At 36.4% G+C, this 14,773-nt stretch overlaps 1 protein-coding gene and 1 long non-coding RNA gene across 3 annotated transcripts in view; one reads left to right on the top strand and one right to left on the bottom strand.

The window, feature by feature from the left end:
- Positions 1-4,081, bottom strand: part of DLC1 (DLC1 Rho GTPase activating protein) — a 401,322-nt gene extending 397,241 nt beyond the window's left edge. The window contains exon 1 of one of the 2 annotated variants that reach the window (XM_082680447.1): positions 3,854-4,081. The gene's annotated coding sequence lies outside the window, so the exon portion shown is untranslated. Of the gene's footprint in view, positions 1-3,134; positions 3,343-3,853 lie in introns of those variants that run through there. The other variant, XM_082680446.1, reaches the window with a different exon arrangement.
- The window catches only part of LOC309838986, a 50,781-nt gene that overhangs the window by 2,053 nt on the left and 33,955 nt on the right, over positions 1-14,773 (top strand). Inside the window, exon 2 of the long non-coding RNA XR_014298438.1 lies at positions 5,700-5,733. This is a non-coding gene — a long non-coding RNA (uncharacterized lncRNA). The remainder of the gene's footprint in view (positions 1-5,699; positions 5,734-14,773) is intronic.

Raw genomic sequence — 14,773 nt, 5'->3', positions numbered from 1 at the left:
TATCCACCCCAGAGTCAATCTGTATCTGGGCTTCTCTGTAAACCTGTTTGATTTGTGCAACTAAGGGGCTTATCATTCACCTGGGAGAAGAAGGTATAATACTTACGCTATTTCCTTCAAATCTGGAGGAATTTTCCCTCATCCTCTTTAAATTCTCATGTACAATTCTTAACATTTATTCAGATAATAAAATTTTCTGATCCAGATCTAAATCATCTCTCTTTTGGAACTTCATTGTACTATAATGATTTCTACAGAGAGAATTCTCATCGTAAGATGATATTGACACCAATTCATTCCTTCTCCAAGAGGAAACAAATGAAGTAAAAACAAAAGACACATCTTAAATGTCCCAGTTTAGACTTGTTTTAATCCTCTAACACCCATCCTCTATAAGTAAGATTAAACCATGCCTAAAGTATTTGTAGTGAGGTGTATGGTATGAGCAGGTTTGGATAGGGCCAGAAAAATTCTCTTTTTTATTATAACGTCCTCTAGAAAAAATTAGATAAAATGGTGTACTAGACCCTCTAGTAATCACGCCATCAGTTATATAGGCTCTTGCTTTACTGCATTTATTCCTCACTCCAATCATGCAGAGTGTGGAGACACTGGAAGTGCTGAATAGCCTATTTTTAAGTGGTAATAGCATCAGGAAATCCAATCTGGTTCAGAAAAATGGGGAGAAAAAGCATCATGCCTCACATTTTCTCTAAAGAAATGGGATGTACTAGAAATGACACATATTAGCTTTATTAGAAGGGCTCTTGCCACGGAAAGTGCAATGTTTCGGCGTGCAAAGCAACATATACTGTCATATATGAAGAATGTACAGATGAAGCAGCCACCTCCTCCATTTGACACTGCACTGGTCAGCTATTTATATACTATAACAAACTCTGGATTCTACAACTAAAGGACTTTGTAGAAGGCTCAGAGGAGATATATGAACCAATTAAAAGACTGTAAATAAGCTGTAGAAGGGAAGATGAAAGGAAGTGGGTTTATTTGGCCTAGAAATGTACACTTATGTTTTCACACGTCCATTTAGGCTTTTCACATTTCCACTGAGGTAGAAACCCACAGAACTGGAAACTGGCTGCAGCAATAGAGATTTAGGTTAGATAAATAAAAGGATGTCCGGGTACGTGAGATTCTTAAACCGATTCCAGTGGGGGGCAGTAAAATCTTTTCCGAATGCCACTGGTTAAGTTGATTTATAAGGATACCATTTGGAGGCAAGGATATGAATCAGACAACCTCCTTTCTAGCTCTATGTTTTTAAGAAACATCAGTTTAAAATTAATATAATTATTAGCATATGGATTGATTTTCTTGGCATAAACATGAAATGTAACAAAACAGTCACAAACAAGTTACTCCTTTAAAATGTTTGTTGAAGGTGTAAGAAAACTTTTGCATTTGAGGAAATTTCATTACTTAGTAAATTTGATTCTTTTTTAAAGCCATTATTATTTTTTTTCTACACTGTAATACTGGTGGCAGCTGTAAACCTTTTTTTAAAAAATAAGCATTACAATTTTCTGTTTAAGGTAGCCTTCTACCGGATACGAATATATTCATACTTTATTATGAGCAGTTATTATTTGAGAACAAGGTGATGTCATATTAAGTTACCTGAATTATGATACAGGGTACCATGGTTCCACTGTCATCTCTTCTACTAACTAGCGGTGTGACCTTGGACAGGTCATTTTTGAATGTCATGCTTCACCTCCCTTTTTGGCACCTTTAAGAGTGTTAGAAGAGGTGACCTCTTATATTCTTTCCTTCCTTAAAATTCTATTGAGGAATTTTATTAAATCATAATTTAGACAAGTCAATATTTTATTTTTAACACACTTAAAAAACAGATTCTTTTTATCACTTTTAGAAGTCTTAACACAACAAATTGTTAGTGAGTAGTTAAAATTTGTCAATATAACTTATTCTAGCATAAAATTTAAGCATAATTAGCTAATACAGCAAATGGTCACCTTATACTATGTAAAAGTTTATGATGAAAACACTTGATTTCTTACGATCCAACTGTCAAATAGCTTTCATATTTCATTTGGGATATTTTGTGTTCATCTAATAGATTTGGAAATATGCACGGGTATTTGTTCCCTTCACGTACCATTCCATATGATTTCTATAAAATAATGATTTTCATTCTAAATATTCAGAAATATAACAGTATGTTATGCATTAAAACTCTCTGTTATGTCAGTCGTTACTAAATTTCTTTTCTCATATATTGCACATGTAAACATAACTTAAATATACTATAGCCCAGTGGAAATGTAATTTTATGATTACATGAATTATGAATACAGATCAGCTTTTCATATGATTGTAGTGATTTCCAGCTGCCTTAAAATAGTAACAATGAATGTCATTGTCATTGAGATTTACTTTATTCAAAAATATTCACACAGAATATGATCCGAGCAGTGAATAGTGAATTCAAGAAAGTTAATATAAATTAAATCCAATTCTGATCTTTAAATCTTTAAAAATCAGATTAAATACTGTTTAGGATAGAAATATTTGTAAAATTTCATGTGTTTACTCTTTTTAAAAATAAACCATTTAAGCTGTGCATTAGCAGTTTGACCTGTGGTTGAAACTGGGTGGGGAAATATTGAGGAATCCAATCTTCATATTTTAAATGAGACTCAAAATTTTCTTTGGAGATGCATTATTAAGAAAAGTCACTCTATAGCGGGATCTACTTTTCCTGTTGGCAAACGACGGGGAAAGAAAAAAAATCATTTACACCTCACAATGTGTGAGAATATGTATCTGTTTCATAGAAACCATATAATAGGAAAACTGGTCTGTCTTCTGGCTCCAGTCATAAATAAGTTAAGGATTGAAAAGGGATGAAAATAAGATCTCAGTTTACGGAGAAAAATCTCCATGGAGCCTATTTTAGAGTTGACATTTTGCTAAAACAATTTGACTCACAGTTTTTTACTTACTAAACTTTTTCCACTTCTGATTTCGTGGCTCAGCTCTAAAACCTAGGAAATCACCACTCCGTGCAAGATGCTAACATTTCTCTCAATCTTTCTGCCTCTTCAAAGATTGCCTCAAAGCGTAAAGATAGATAGTCCACAGCGTCTTACCTAGACGAGGAGGAGCTGAAACGCCGAGGCAAGACATGCTTCAACACTCAGCCTAGGAAAGGAGTCCGTCCCCGTTAGTTTCTCCAAAATATAAGTTCACATTTCGTGGTTGAGATCATGGCTCTATTCTAAGCAGTTCTGCGCAGTGTGTGATTCTAACAAAAACAGCCTCCGCAGCTGGAGGGAGCCTTAGCTGAAGCCGGAGTCTGTCAAGGCGTTCCTAGTGACTTCTGTCTAGTAAATTCAGACTGATGTTTTGCAAAAGGGGCCTCCACAACCAGGCCCAGATTGCCTGGGAAGCATTTCCTGCCTCTGAGTGGTGTGCATGTGAGAAAGACTGAACTGAGAGGAGGGGAGGGGGGCAGAGCAGAGGCCCGCCCAGGCGATTTAGGAGTTCTGATTTTACACAGAACTTAAGTGAGTTTGTCAAAACCCTTGAGGTGATTAGCTGGAGAGTCATAAAGCCGTGAGCTTTTTCTATCCCACACTGCTTATGAAAGAAAAAGAAAGAAAGAAAACATCGTTCTCTCCTTCCTCTACAACTTTTCCACTTTATTCAATGTATACACACAATGTAAGCAAAATACCTTTGCAGTGCTCCTTTCAAAAGATCTTTTAAGGGAGCAAGATGCAGTTAGTTTTAATACCGTAATTCTTCTAAATTTGAAAGCCTTTTTAACGCTCCTTCATTTAAAATGCTGCAGCCTGATATACCGTACCTGAGAAGGTCTGTAAGTAAAATCCTAGGAATCCAGCAAATAGAACGTTTTCTCCCAGATCTCTCCGACCCCAAGAATCCTTCCCGGAATTAAAGTAGTTTGTGTCATGGCATAGGCAGCATTGCCTCTGGTCAGAATCTTCCAGTTACACACATCTAGTGCTGGAAAAGCAGAAGACAGACTCCATCTTGATCCTATTACAATCTTGCTGACATTAACCACTTGCAACTGCTTCCATCCAGCAGGACAGAGTGCCCGAATCACTCTAAATCAGCTCACAATATCTGCATCCTTCCTCCAACACAAATGTTGTGAACTATCGTCTGTTTATCTTTTCTGCTTTCTTGTGCCTCCACTGGATGACTTCCTCCTAGCTGCTCAGGGCTGGGAACTTGGACTACCATTTGGTTTTGATTAAAACCAGACAGCCAACTCTGGAGAATTTAGGGAATAAGCTAATGGAAACTGCAAGTATGGCTTTAATTAGTACATCAATTAATAATAGATGTTCGCTCGTCTTATAATAAGATGACACAAATATAAACGCAGAGGAAGCTCAAGTCGTTTCAGGAAAGAAGTTGCACCAATTCTCCTTCCTTTATGACCCAGAATTCTCTTTAGGGAAAGTGGAAGGAAAGAAGAGAGATGTGGCTTTGGGACATCCAGGTTGTGGAGAGGCCAGTGGAGCAGCCTGGTTGTTTATACCAGAGAAACAGGAAACAGCATCTCTGAGTTTAACTATCTTGCTTGGTTGAAACTGCTCAGTAATGTCTCCCTTTACAATCAATGGATTCTCTTGCTGTTTATGACTTAGGCATTTCTTTCAGTGATTAGTGACCAGATTAATCTGATTATTGGGTCTACATGGGGCTTGCAAATATCCAGAGATTTCCAATAATGGGAGGCACAAGAACAATTCCAATTTCAATATGATAAATGAGTAACATATAAAGAGGTACAAGAAATAGTAAACCTGTTAGCCCTAAGATCTATGCTGTACATCTCTGAAATTGTAATCAGTTTTCATTATTCATGTTTATTCTCAGTTGGCTCTAATTTTTATAAAGGCTGACAGACACCTAGATATTGCAATGATCATCTTTTGAGTACTTCCTGAGAATACTGAGTAGGTGATAACTCAGAGAAGTACTATGTTATAGCCATTATTTCTTTTCTTATTGGAGAAGAAAATCTCTCGAAATTAGTGCAAAGCATGGACTACTAGAAATATTAAACTTAATGTTTAATATGTGGTTTATATGTTAAATTTGGTTAAATGGCAAGAATGACATATTATACATTGATTTTTCAGATGAGAAGCATTCAAATAAAGACATGGAGGCAGAAACAATTTTTAGAAGTTTATGTCAAAAAACGTTACTGATTAAAAAATGAGCATTTAGATTCCTTTAAGTTAACCTTCAACCACATGGCAAGAAGGAAGTCCATAATTTCATAAATTCTTTAAAGAGTTATTTATGTTCATACTCGGAATAATTCCACTGAAACTACTGCTCATTTAATCTTCCCAACTATCGTTGTATGTATTCTTATTTTTATTTTACAGATAAAGTATTAGAAATTTATGGAAGTAATTTTCTCACAATCAAATGATGGAGTGGCCAAGTCTACACTGGAACCCAAATTTTCTGATTCTAACTCCCTGAGTCCAACTGTCTCTCTTGACTCTCACTTAATTGCTGTGTGAAATTGGGAAGACTTCTTAAACTCTCTGAGTTTCAGATTCCTCCTTATAAATAGGGACAATTCCACATAACTCCCAGATTGGAAAACAGGATTAACTTTATATACAGATATATTTATAAATTATATTTCTTTCCCTTAGGAAAACACTGGAGCAGAATGGAATGAGAATTGATGTAAGTTCTTTCCTAAAATAACTTGTATATCTCTAGCCCTATCTGCCTCTAGCCCTGCCTCTGGTATATAGAGGGCTAGAACATTCGCACTCTGCTAATTCTTCTTAGCTAGATTCTTCTCATGAGTACTATAATCCCCACCCCCCCTTGTATAATTTAGCCTTGTTTCTGTTTATATTGGCCTGAGGAAACAACAAAACCCTATTCACAGAGATTTATAAATGCTTTTTTAGATATCTAGACACTCTTATTAGTAATTTTCTCCTTAACGTTCTCTTCTCTAAACAAATAAGACTTCATGATTTATTCTATTATTAGAAGGAATACTTCCCAAATCTTTAATCACTCTTATTTATTTTTCATCCTTCAGTTGCCTGACTCCAAACAAACCCCAGAACTTATATTCTCATAAAGGCTTTACCAAATATGAGTATAAAGATAACTAATGAGATCGTTTCCTAAATATTTAACATAGTGTCAGGCACATAGAAGGGGTCCAAAATATTTGTCCTCTTCTCCTTTCCGCTTGTAAATCTCCATACATAACTCCCTTAAATGTTTGCCTATTACTCTATACTTGATCAGCTAATAAAATATGGTATAGAGGCAGTTAAAAAGTTGAAAACAAAGTATCAGGAAAGGAGTCTGGCTCCAAAACTAACAATCATGATGACCCCATGCAAATTACTTTGCCTGCATAAACCTCAGTTTTAGCCTCTGGATCTAAGGGTTTTTCAAAATTAGAGATAATAGTCCATGTCAAGTCATTAGACTTCATGGCTGGTTCAGTATTCATTGTTAACTAGAATTATTTTTACCATTTAAATTATTGCCCTTTTCATGTTTACATCTCTTTTCTATGATTGTTTTCCTGAAGAATCTGTCTGTCTGTTGAGCTCAGTTAAATATATGCATTTGGAACAATTTTATTGGTGGAACGATTAGGTACTTTATTTTTTTTAAAGAAAAAGGAATTGTAGAATGAGGATTAGAAGCTATTGTGAAGATCAACTTTCTTCCCCTGTACTGGGATCTAAATAGTAAACACTGGCTATGATTGATAGTAACCACTATCTAATCCCCAGCCACCTTTAGGAAGTTTGAATCTGCACTTTTACAGAATTGTTCGATGACTCTAAAATAGTCCAACAACATTTTGACTGTGCAAAGTGGGACGTATCCTTTGAAAGAAATATCTTATTCTTTATGAATTGAGTAGCAAGCATCATTAATTCAGCACTCACATTTAACATTTGTGATATTGTGGGTGTAAGTAGGCTTTTATTCTTTCTGTTTTAATGAAAAAATACTGTCTTAATAGTAATTAATTTAAAATTAATATATAGAGAGATGGAATGCCTTTAAAGCACTTTAGAAGTGTCCATGCAAGTACAGTTAGTGTAATACATGCAGGAACACTTTGTCTACGAAAACTGATCCTTCAAAAATCTGTTTAAAAACTTTGCTTGCAGTTTATTAGAGTTACCACATGTGTGTCAAAGCAATAAAAATAGAATGTATTTGACAGATTTCTAGTTATTTTTTCAGTAATATTTATGTGTACTTTCTTCCAACAGTTTCATTTTGATAGACATATACCCACATAGGAAAAAATACAATTTTGTAATTTTTATTTAATAATCTGCATACTAGTTTTTTGATCAAATTTGCAACCTTTTGACACCCCACTTTTGCTAAACATTTAGTATTCATCCAGAAGAATTTATTAAAGGAACACAATTAAGTTGGATGTTAAACTAACAAAAGGATCAAAATCATATAAATTCTCCCAAACCGGTTACACCTACTTCTTGGATTTTTATGTACGTTGCTCCCCTTCATTGAAAATTATTACAACTCAAGAATAGCTATGAAAAAAGTATCTTGATAAATTTCAAATAGAAATGAAAACATAAACTTAGCAAGTAGTTAAAAAAAAGTTACATTGGCACAGACACTAGACTGTATATGATCTCAGAAACTGAAGAATCTCCCTGCCTATTCAAAAGGGCCAGGATATTCTCAGAAGCATGAAGATTCCAAGCCATGAAGGATGTTTTAGAGAAGGCTAGGTGTGCCCAGCTAGTGGAAGTGGAGGTTCGTTCTATATCACACAAAGATTTGTTCTATATGAAAACGTACGCTAACATCGCCATGCAGTACTCTTCAGCATCCTTGTTAATGTTACCATATTGTTCTCTGAAATTCTCGTTTCCCTGTATCTTCAGTCTATCCAAAAAATGTTTCCTCTTCACTTTAGGCTGAGAGCTCATGCTCACTCTAGCTTCTCCTATTGTCCTTTCAAATGTTCTTATTGTTCTTACACATTATCGCTTACACCCTCTGTTCGCCTGGAAAAAGAGGTGAAACTATCTGTGTCCAGATTCCTTCATCTCATAAAATTTTTGCTCCAGTTAAAGGTCTACCCTTTGAGAGTCATTCCACCTGACTCCTTATCCTATACTCTACTACGGAATACAGGGCAGCATTCTCAGTCTACCACTGGGGGGTGGGGTGGGAGGGAAGGGACAAGGGTCATGAACTTGTTACAAGGGCTTGTAGCCTTGAAGGAATATCTGTTCAATTTCTGTTAAAATACAAGTATACTTTTCATCTTTGTCCCTTTAAAATGGAACCATTGGAAAGCCTCAGTATACATACCAAATGAACATACCTAATATCCATCCACACATTCAAGTAATATTTACTGAGTATTTACTATACATAGTACTATTCTATGCACTTGGGATACATCATTAAACACCACCAGACAGAGAAACGAAAGAGCTTTGCCCTCATGGAGCTTAAATGGAGGGTAGAGGATGGGTAATCCACAAGAAACATAATAAATATGTAAATTATCTAGTATACGGATAATTACTAGGGAAAACAGAAAAGTGCATAGCATAATAAAGGATATGGGGAGTGAGGGGCAATCGTGTTACAGAATTAAATAAGAGATATCAAGGGAGGTCTCTCTGAGGGACTTTTTAGTAAAAAGTTTTAAAAGGGGAGGGAGATGGCCATATAGATATCTGGGAGTCACAGAGTTCCAAGCAGAGTAAACAAGGTCCTAAAAAAGGAGTGTGCCTGGCAGTTTCCAAAAGTAGCACGGGAATCAGTGAGGCTGGGATAGAAGGAGAAAAGGGTAAAGAAAAAGAAGATGTGCTCAGGGTGGTGAGGAGAAGCATGTTAGGTGGTATCCTGGAAGGACTTTGACTTTGACTCTGAGTTAAAAGTGGAGCCCTGGCAAGGCTGAGTGGCAAGGTCTGCTTTACATTCTAATGGGGTTACTGTGGCTGCTGTGTTAAGGATAAGGTAAAAGGAGTTAAGGGCCAAAGCAGGGAGACCAGTTAGGAGGTTACTATGGAAATCCAGGTGAAAGAAGTGGATGGCTCAGATGGAGGTGATGAGAAAGGTATCCTTTTTTTTGGTCTTTCCTGAAGAATTAGATTTGCTACATAAGAAGAAAAGAAGGAGTTGAAAAAGCTTCTTGAGTAACTCAAGGATGGGGTTACCATCAGCTGAAAAAGAGAAGCCTGGAGATGAAGCTAGTTTTGCATGGTAGAGACCAGAATTTTAGTTTTGAACATATGACATTTGAGATCTGTTAAACATTTCTAATAGGCGTGTCAAGGAGGCAGTTGGATACACGAATTCAAGTTTGGAAAGGAGTTTGGAGCTGGAGAAATAAGTTTGGGAGTCTTAAACATATAGTTGGAATTTAAAGCAAAAGACAATGAGATCGCCATGAGACTAACTGTACTGTAAATGGAGAAAGCAAGAGTAGAAAGAACTAACTGGACATTGGATTTAATGATGTAGAAGTCACTGTTGATAATGACAGGAACAAGTTCAGAGAATCATATGGACAAAAGCCTAATTAGCATGCTTTAAAAGAGAATTTGAGGAAAGGAATTGAAGACACAAGTAGAGTCAACCCTTGAAATTTTACTGCAAAGGAAAGCACGGAAATGGCATGATAACTGTCTGGGATATGAGAAATTTCTATTAGGATGGGAGAATGACAGTATTTTTGCAAATTTTTTGTTTTGCTTTTTAAAATCAGCATGACATCCTCCCAAAGGGAGAGGAAAGATGTTGTAGGCAAGAGAGTGGAGAAATGTTGGAGTGAAATTTTGAGGAGGAGAAGAGTACTAAGAATGTGGAGTACAGAGACTGATTTTGGATAGGAGTATGATACATGTGAAAACTTTAGTGGATATTCAATATCATGATTCAGTTAGGCACTCAGCAAATCTCAGCTAGCCACTATTATGGTTTTCATTGCTATTCAATTTACAATTACTTTTTGTTGTTCTTAGTCATATAAAAATTATATACATAATAGGGACTTCCCTGGCGGTCCAGTGGTTAAGACTCTGAGCTTCCACTGCAGGGGGCACAGGTTCCATTCCTGGTCTCAGAACTAAGATCCCATATGCTAAGTGGTGCGGCCGGAAAAAAAAAATTATACCCGTAATAAATAATTGGTTGAATAGATGATATCTAAGGAATAAAACCACAAAAATTTTGCAGATATGCTTGTCCTTGTGGTTCTTTGTATTTCCCTACCTCCTGTTTTTTCTCTGATGACACCTGGTACAGCAGGTGCAGAAGGGCTTTCTCCCGTGGCACTGTGCATTCGCTTTTCTATCATTTTATTGCTTTTGTATTTCATCTTCAGATAGTATATATTTGCTATTGTTTTCTGGTTCTGAGTCCTTCTGCTAATTTCTTCACTTTTATTTTTCAATTCATCTCTCAATTCTTCTAGATTTCAGTTGCTTTTGGCATTTCTCAAGTGTATTTTTAATATTTTTACTGAGATATAATTGACACAATAAACAGCATGCATTTAAAGTACACAGTTTGGTTGCTTTTGACAAATGCATATTCCTGTGATACCATCACTGTAATCAAAATAATGAACATATCCATTACCTCAAAGTTGTCTCTTCGTCATCTTTCTCTTTTGCTCTTTTCTCCCTCTCCACCCCCAAACAAATACTGATCTGCTTTCTGTTACTGCAGATGAGTTTAAATTTTCTAGACATTTATTTACATGAAATCACATGCATGCAGTTTCTTCTGGCTTCTTTCATTTAGCATAATTATTTGAGATCCGTCCATGCTCTTGCATGTATCAATGGTCCATTTTTTATTGCTGAGTAGGGTTCCATTGTACGGATATACCACAATCTTTTTAATCCATTGACCTATTAATGGGCATTTGGGACAATAACATTGGGACAGTTATTTGACCATTACAAATAAAGCTGCTATAAACATTCATGAACAAGCCTTTTTATGCACATATTCTTTCATTTCCTCGGATAAATACTTAGGAATGAATGGCAGCGTCATTTGATAGGCATATTTTACACTTTTTCAGGAACTGTCAAACTGTTTGCTAAAGTAGGTCTTCCATTTTATATTTCCACCAGAAGTTCCTGAAATTTTTATTGTCCCATATGCGTGCCAACACAATATGATCAGTTTCTTTAATTTTAGCCCTTCTGATAGATGTGTAGTCATATCTCATTTGCATTTTCCTAATAATTAATAATTTGGGGGCATCTTCTTTTCCTGTGCTTATTATCAGTATGTCTTTGAGGGAATGCCTGTCCAAATGTTTTATCCATTTAAAAATTAGGTTGTGGTCTCCTTATTATTGAGTTAGAGAGAACTTTGTATATTCTGCATACGTCTTTTTTTTTTTAAATAAATTTATTTATTTATTCATTTTTGTCTGCTTTGGGTCTTCATTGCTGCGCACGGGCTTTCTTTAGTTGCAGCCAGACGGGGCTTCTCACTGAGGTGGCTCCTCTTGTTGTGGAGCACCGGCTCTAGGCACGCAGGCTTCAGTAGTTGTGGCACACAGGCTCAGTAGCTGTGGCTCACGGACTCTAGAGTGCAGGTTCAGTAGTTGTGGTGCACGGGCTTAGTTGGTCCACGGCATGTGGGATCTTCCTGGACCAGGGCTCAAACCCGTGTCCCCTGCATTGGCAGGCAGATTCTCAACTACTCTGCTACCAGGGAAGCCCTCTGCATACGTCTTTATCAGGTGATTTGCAAATGTTTTTTCCCAGTTTCACTTGTCTTTTCATTTTTTTTTAACAGTGCCTTTTGTAAAGTTAGTTCTTAATTTTGATAAGTGAAAAAAAATTAATGACCTTTTTCTTTTATGAGTTGTGTTTCTTGTCTCAAGGCAAAGAAATTAGGTTTCATTGCCTTATCTAAGATCACAAAGATTTTCTCTTATATTTTATACTAGAAATTTTTGGTTTTAGAGTTTATGTTTAGGTTCTTTGATACATTTAGAGTTAATTTTTTATATGCCATAGTGAGAGTATGGATTGAAGTTTGTTTTCTGTTGTTGTTTTTTGAATGAGGATACCCAATTGCTGCAGCACCACTGTAACAGTCTTCCTCCACAGAATTGTCTTTGTCTCTTTAACAAGAATCAATTGACCAAATATGTGTGGTTCTATTACTAGACTCTCTATTCAGTTCCACTGACCTATTTGTTTATCTCTTATGTAATACCACATCATACTGATTATTGTAGCTTTACAGTAAGTTTTGAAATCAAGTAGTGTAAATATTCTAACTGTTCTTTTTCAGAGTTGTTTGGATAATCTAGGACCATTGCACTTCTATATGAATTTTAGAAGCAGCTCATCCATTTCTACAAAAATGCCTCTTGGAGGACTTCCCTGACAGTCCAGCAATTAAGACTGTGAGCTTCCACTGCAGGGGGCACAGGTTCGATCCCTGGTCAGGGAGCTAAGATCCCATATGCCACACAGCTCGGCCAAAAAGTTTAAAAAAAAAAAATGCCTGTTGGGATTTTGATCAGTTTGGAAGAGAATTAACATCTTAATAATATTGTCTTCTGTTTCATGAACACTGTCTCTTCTTTTATTTAGGTTTTTAATTTCTCTTACCAGTGTTTTCTACTTTTCACTGTAATAGTCTTGCACGTTTTTTGTCACATTTATCTCTAAGTATTTCATATCTTTGAGACTATTGTAAATGGTATTTTCTAAAAATTCCATTTCTAATTGTTTATTGCTATTACATAGAACACAATTCATTTTTGTACATGGATTTGCATCCTGCAAACTTGCAAAACTCACTAACACCAGTAGCTTTTTTTTTTTGAGATTTCTACAAAATTTTAATTAGTATTTTCAGATAATGAGAGGTTATTGTATCTACACAGAAGAAATAGAAGGCTATGAAATAAATAGCATACATATTTCTGGTAGTGGTATTCCTTTCTCTAATTTTAAAGTTTTCCTGATTATAGTACCACAATTAATAGCATTATTTCTATGAATTCACTCTACACTGGAAGTGTAGAATGTCATTATTAAACTAACTCAGGCAGATCTGACATTGACTTCTTTGCTTTTTTTTTTTTTTTACATCTTTATTGGAGTATAATTGCTTTACAATGGTGGGTTAGCTTCTGCTTTATAACAAAGTGAATCAATTATACACGTGTCCCCATATCTCTTCCCTCGTGCGTCTCCCTCCCTCCCACCCTCCCTATCCCACCCCTCCAGGCAGTCACAATGCACCGAGCTGATCTCCCTGTGCTATGCGGCTGCTTCCCACTAGCTATCTACCTTACGTTTGGTAGTGTATATATGTCCATGCCTCTCTCTCGCTTTGTCACAGCTTACCCTTCCCCCTCCGCATATCCTCAAGTCCATTCTCTAGTAGGTCTGTGTCTTTATTCCTGTCTTACCCCTAGGTTCTTCATGACATTTTTTTTTTTCTTAAATTCCATATATATGTGTTAGTATACAGTATTTGTCTTTCTCTTTTCCAGTAGCTTTTTTAAAAAAATAATTTTCTTTTTAAAAATTTTTGGCCGCACCTCGGGGTATGTGGCATCTTAATTCCCCGATCAGGGATCGAACCCACACCCCCTGCAGTAGAAGTGCAGAGTCTTAACTGCTGGACCACCAGGGAAATCCCTCCAGTAGCTTTTTGATGATCCCTAAGATTTCCTACATAGATAATGTTGTATGTGAATAAGACAGTTTTGCTTCTTCTTTTTCAGTTTGAACACTTTTGATTTCTCTTTGTTTTTGTTTTATTCCACCGGCTAGAATCTGCATTACAATGCTGAATAACATTAGTGAAAGTGGACAGTCTCATGTTGTCTTGGATCTAAGGAAAAAAGCATGTGTTTTTTTACTATTAATTATGATATAAACTGCAAGGATTTTTTATAAATAGATGTCCTTTATCAGGTGAAGGAATTTCCCTCCATTCCAAACCATTCCACTGGGAGTGGTTTTGTTTAATATGAACGTTTGGAGATGTTTGGAGATATTTTTGGTCGTCACAACTGGGGCAGAGTGGTGCTTCTGGCTGCAAAACATACTGCAATGTACAACACAGCTTCCCACAACAAATGATTATCTGACCCAAAATGTCAGCTTCCCACAGGAAATAATTATCTGACCAAAATGTCGACAATGTTGAGGTTGAGAAACCCTTCCCTGCTTTATTACTAGTTTGCTGAGAGTTTTTTCTTTTTAAAATCAGGAAAGGGTAGTGTAATCCCAAAATATTTTTCTGAATAAGATTTTTCTTTTTTAGTCTGTATGAAGTTTTTCTTTTTTCAGTCTGTTAATAGTGGTGCATTTCATCAGTTGATTTTCTTTTTTTTAATTTAGTTATTGTATTTTTAATTTATTTTTGGCTGCAATGGGTCTTTGTTGCTGTGCACAGGCTTTCTCTAGTTGTGCCGGGCAGGGGCTGCTCTTTGTTGTGGTGTATGGGCCTCTCATCGCGGTGGCTTCTCTTGTTGCGGAGCATGGGCTCTAGGCGCACGGGCTTCAGTAGTTGTGGCTCGCGAGCTCTAAACCTCAGGCTCAGTAGTTGTGGTGCACAGGCTTAGTTGCTCTGCGTGACATGTGGGATCTTCCGGGACCAGGGCTCGAACCTGTGTCCCCTGCATTGGCAGGCGGATTCTTAACCACTGCGCCACCAGGGAAGCCCCTCATCAATTGATTTT

Source organism: Grampus griseus, assembly GCF_964374135.1.
Source record: "Grampus griseus genome assembly, chromosome: 21".
Taxonomy (NCBI): Eukaryota; Metazoa; Chordata; class Mammalia; order Artiodactyla; family Delphinidae; genus Grampus; species Grampus griseus.
The sequence above is the reverse complement of the archived record's forward strand: the minus strand, read 5'-3'. Positions and strand labels throughout refer to the sequence as shown.